Source organism: Microchirus variegatus (assembly GCF_963457635.1).
Source record: "Microchirus variegatus genome assembly, chromosome: 5".
NCBI lineage: Eukaryota > Metazoa > Chordata > Actinopteri > Pleuronectiformes > Soleidae > Microchirus > Microchirus variegatus.
The window spans coordinates 6,077,401-6,083,400 of NC_139806.1; positions in this window are offsets into that span (position 1 = coordinate 6,077,401).

A 6,000-nucleotide genomic window follows, 5' to 3' on the forward strand; every position below is an offset into this window, starting at 1 on the left:
GGATTTTACATAGGCCAACATGGATGCCAATCCGTATCCATGTACGGTAAGTGACTAAAACCTAACCCTAACCATACCTTCCTTCCTTGACTCATCCTGAAGAGGAGCACCAGGCATCCGTGAATGTCCAACTTAATTAGATTGCGTTCTTAGTTGTGGTAAAATTTCAAAGAGTAAGTGCAGTTTATTTTTCTCTGTGCCCTTACTATACCTCCTCTGTGCTTTTTAACATCCGTCTCTTGATTCTTCATGGCCGCTGTGTCATGACTGTGCCAGTCTATCATTTCTGATCTGTTTATCCTACTTTGTTTTCCTAACGTGGGCTTCACACAGAACTGGCAAAGTTTTTGGGGAAAACCTGGTCTTATTAGACGGGATGGTGTTCATCCCACTCTGGATGGAGCTTCCCTCCTTTCCAGAAATATGACAACGTTTATTAGAACCAAAACGTGACAACAAGCAGTCGGGACCAGGAAACAGAGTTGCAGTTTAACACGCTTCTCTGTGCTCCCACTCGTTCAGTCGCCCCCTATAGATAATGACTATGCTATATATAAAGATAAAGCTATATATGAACATAGATTTAGGATTAACACAGTGTCTGCCTCTAGGGCTCCATACATTAGACAGTCACGGAGAAACAGGAGAGGAGTCATTCATAGTAACCTTGTTAGAATAAACACAAGGACATTCTCCGAGCCGAGAACGAACAGTTTTAAGTGTGGTTTGTTAAATATTCGTTCTCTCCGCTCAAAAGCGTTGCTTGTGAATGAACTGATACACGAACAGGATTTTGACTTGCTCTGCTTAACAGAAACATGGCTTCAAGTGAATGATTATGTATCTATAAACGAAGCAACGCCTCCTTCCCACACCAGTGTTCATACCCCTAGAGGAAATGGCAGAGGTGGAGGGGTCGCAGCTATATCTGACTGTATACTTTCGCTCACCTCTCGACCCACGTGTACTTATGAATCATTTGAGCACCTTACTCTAAGTCTGTTAGACTCAAGTATTAAACAGAATAACAGACTCCAGCTTATCGTTGTATACCGACCACCGAACTCCTACTCCGACTTTTTAAGTGATTTTGCAGATTTTTTATCTGATTTAGTTCTCTGTTCAGATAAAATCATCATAGTAGGTGATTTTAATATTCATGTGGACGTAGCCAATAATAGTCTTGGCTCGTCTTTTAAAGCTTTGCTTGAATCAATTGGCTTCAAGCAGCAGGTTAACAAACCAACACATCGTTATGGACACACACTTGACCTTATCTTGACGTATGGTATTGACATACGTAACTTGGTAGTATTTGATGAGAATCCTTTGATATCGGACCATTGTCTGATCTCATTCGAGGTTGTACTTACTAATGTTACTGATCCTAAACAGCAGCATTATTACAGTCGCTGTTTATCCGACAGTTCAGTTGAAAAATTCACTGAACAGCTCTCGTCTGCCCTCCAGCCATGTTTTATCACAGAGGATGACTATAGAAACATCTCTCCCACGGAACTTAATGGAATAGTGGATAACACAAATTTAACCTTGCAAACAGTTCTAAACACTGTTGCTCCTCTTAAGAGAAAGGTTATCACCCGGGACAAGTCTGCCCCATGGTACACAGCCCAAACTCGAGCGTTAAAGCTCAGTACACGGAAGTTAGAAAGAACGTGGCGTTCCACACATAATGACAGTCACTATGTCTTGTGGAAGAACAGTTTTGATATATATAAAAAAGCTCTTAGACATGCAAGAACTTCTTATTACTCAGAGTTAATAGAGAAAAATAAGAGCAACCCCAGGTTCCTTTTCAGCACTGTAGCCAGGCTGACAGAGAGCCATGATACAACGAATCCATCGATCCCTCGATCGCTGAGTAGTAATGACTTTATAACATTTTTTAACGATAAGATAGAAACGATCAGAGATAGAATTACCAACCAGTTTAGTACAGCGAGCCTAGACTTAACTGCGGCTCCAGCTTTACATGTATTGAATCATTTTATTCCTATAAGCCTCCGGGAGCTGACCTCACTGGTCTCCTCCTCTAAACTAACTACATGTCAGTTGGACCCTATACCAGCTAGACTCCTTAGAGAGGCTCTACCACAAGTTGGAAATATTTTACTAGATCAAATAAATATGTCTTTACTGAGCGGCTGTGTCCCAAAGGCCTTTAAGATGGCAGTAATTAAGCCATTACTTAAAAAGCCTTCTCTCGACAGTAGCATTCTGAGTAACTATAGACCGATCTCAAACCTTCCTTTTATTTCAAAGATTTTAGAAAAAGCTGCAGCCACACAGTTGTGTAATCACCTGTGTAGCAATAATGTATTTGAAAAGTTCCAGTCTGGGTTTAGAACCCACCACAGTACAGAGACTGCACTACTTAGAGTAAAAGATGATATTCTTATGGCCTCTGAAAAAGGACTGGCTTCTATACTGGTTCTGTTGGATCTCAGTGCAGCATTTGATACTATAGATCATGAGATCCTGTTACATAGACTAGAACAAGACGTTGGGATTAGAGGATCGGCACTTGTCTGGTTCAAGTCCTATTTATCGGACAGATTTCAGTTTGTTAGTGTAAACGAGGAATCCTCCATACTCACTAAGGTTAACTACGGAGTTCCTCAGGGTTCTGTGCTTGGACCTATTCTTTTTACCCTGTACATGCTGCCATTAGGCAACATTATCAGGAAACACAACATAGATTTTCATTGTTATGCAGATGACACTCAGCTATATGTATCTGCACGACCGGACGACCCAAACCCATCTATTAAACTCCAGGATTGTCTCATAGACATACAGACGTGGATGACTCGTAATTTTCTGATGCTTAACACAGAAAAAACTGAGGTCATGGTCCTTGGGCCAAAAGATATAAGAGCAGCACTTGGAGCTCTAAACCTAGGCAGTAACACTCCAGTCCCTTGCACTACAGTAAGGAACCTAGGAGTCCTGTTTGACCAGGATTTATCGCTGGATGAACATATTAAGCATATATGTAGAACAGCCTTCTTCCACCTTCGCAACATCAAGACAATTAGAAATATTATATCAAGACAAGACTCTGAGAAACTTATCCACGCCTTTATAACCTCTAGGCTGGATTACTGTAACTCCTTACTGTCTGGATGTCCTAGTAAGTCCCTGAGAAGCCTTCAACTGGTCCAGAACGCAGCAGCACGGATACTGACTCGAACCAGACGACGTGACCATATAACTCCTGTCCTGGCTTCTCTTCACTGGCTCCCAGTGAAAAGTAGAATCGATTTTAAAATACTTTTACTTACATACAAGGCCCTGAACAATCAGGCACCTTCTTACATTTGTGACTTAATCACTTTATATCAGCCGAATAGACCGCTGCGCTCCTTGAACTCAGGTCTACTGGTTATTCCTAAAATAACTAGAAGTAGAATCGGTGGTAGAACATTTATCTACCAGGCTCCTCTCCTGTGGAACCAACTTCCGCTTTCAGTCAGACAGTCTGACTCGGTCTCTGCCTTTAAGGTGAGACTGAAAACCTACCTTTTTAACATAGCCTATAGTCGAAGCTAGATCAGGTAGTCCTGATTAGAATAGTCTATCTTATGCTGCCATAGGCTTAGACTGCTGGGGGAATTTCCCATCATGCACTTAGAATGAGCACACAGACTTTGCACGAGCCGCACTTTCTCTACCCCGTCCTTGATTTTTCATCCCTCACCACTTACCTGATGTACCCCCATGAGATGTAGCACATAAATCTACATATAGCACATCTCTAACTGATTTTAATCTCTTACAGTTCTGCTGACACCAGTGAACGACATGAGGTCAGGACAGGAAAGAAGACTCCGTCATCCTCAAGTCTCTGACCACAACAGTCTTCACTACAGGCTGTGATAAACCCAGTGATCCAGATGATCCTGGCATTTAAAGACTTTTTTCTTTTTTTTTTCACTTTTTATTCTTGTCATTGTGTATTGTATGTTTTGGGTAACATCTACTGCACGTCTGTCCGTCCAGGGAGTGGATCCCTCACCTGTGGTTCTCCCTAAGGTTTCTACCCTTTTTCCCTTTTACAAGGGTTTTTTTTTTCCCTGGTAGTTTTTCCTTACCCTGGTCGAAGGTCTAAGGACAGAGGATGTTACCAACCCTGTGAAGTCCCGTGAGACAAACTATGTTTTGTAAACTGTGGGCTATATAAATAAAGATTGATTGATTGATTGATTGATAACGTGAGTGTGTGTGAGTGATGATTGACATGGATCTGACCTTTTGACCAAGACTAACAAATTGACTTGACTGGACCAGGACGGACCTCATTCGCTCTCTCATAGTTGCACCTTGGAAGCTGATGAAACGTTGTAAATACATCAAAGTTTCCTGTAGCTTGTTAAAAGTTGTTTCAAAGTGCTGTAAAAATGTAGTAATCGATTACGACGAGCTAGAGTAGGAATTCCTTTTATTCTCAACTGGTTAATTGCCTTGATAACTGGTTCCTGATTTGATTATGAAGCTAAAGTGTAGTGTTATGTTAGATTTTAGGTGTTTTTCAGCCCATGGATAATGTTATGAAATGTGAAATCTGGCATTTGTTGGCACACTTGTGATATCCGTTTAAGTCTTAAAATTGATGTGCTGCCGTCAGCCTTTGTAATCGCTAATTAAACTGTAATTCAATATTAATGCTGACTTGTCTTACTCTGCCAAGTTTATTTCCCTCTAAAGATTGGCCTTGAACCTTTTTGTGTTCATAGTCTTTTTGCGCGTCATGTTGGGAGGCCTCCCAGCAGGGGATTTATGTTCCCCCTGCAAAACCGTGCGTTAGGCGTCTTAGGGATGCAGGGCTATCCTGCATAGTTTATTTCATAAATGGGGATTGTAGGTTGCAGGATTAGAGCGCGTTTAGTTTCTTTAGGAGGACGCAAACCTGGCCGAGAGAGACAACTCCGATTGTGTTAGAACTTTTTTTTTTGTGGGCTGAATTCCAGGAGTCGTGATGTTGAGAAAATCAGACAGAAGTTGGCTTCACGTTAAAGTGTTGAGACTGATGTGCAAGTACCCTCATGTAGCAGGAGTGAGCAGCTGCAGCTTTTAAAAAAATTTTTTTTTCGTTTTTTGATGCGTTTGTAGCATTGACTTGGTGTTTGGAGCTTCGTGGTTAACCCTGATCTTGTAAACTTGGTCTTTTGACTCTTATTTGCGAAGCTGGCAGCTGGTTGAAGTGACGGGACTTTATGGCTTGCCCAGATGTGGGGTTTTTGATGGAGCATAGGGTCAACTACTCACCACGCACTAGCAATTTCAGTCAAGCCAACGAGTCTATAGTCCTTTATTATCCATGACTTTCTTTCAAATTCTTGATTGCACAATTTAGGCAGCTTGTAGAGTCACAAGGGTGATGCTTAATCCCAATGTCTTGGTTGGTTTCATGAGAAACTGCTATCTCCACTGTCGGTGTAGAACAGGAAAGGCAGGTATAGTTTAGGGAGGGCATCCATTGGTGGGCCCTGACTGGATGTGAGGACCAGGTGAGCTACCTGAGGCTTTTGTCATTTGTTTTTTTTAATTTTTTTTATCGTGACTTATCAAATTCTGCCTTGTTTTGTAGAGGTGATGAACGCTGCGGCAGATTTCTGGATCAGAGGACTCCATGTTTGACGCCACGACCTGGAGAGATCCCGTCCTGAATGGCTACGATGAGGACCTGAACCGACCCTTCTATGACGGAGCCTCTTTTCCACGGGATGTCTTCAGGTATGTTCTATCAGATGGTACCCAATTTGTTTAATCCATATTTACTTAATAATAAATTGTGCTTTTTATTTATTTATTTTTAGGTGTTGGACCTTGCCAAACTGCACAGGTCAATGGCGGCTACCTCACTATGCCCAACAGGACATGGTCACCAAGATTTGTATTTTTTTAAATGGACTTTACCACCTAAAGCCCAGAACCCCTCTGCAATTTAAGCCTTAAGCTTCATGCGCTTTGTAGTCG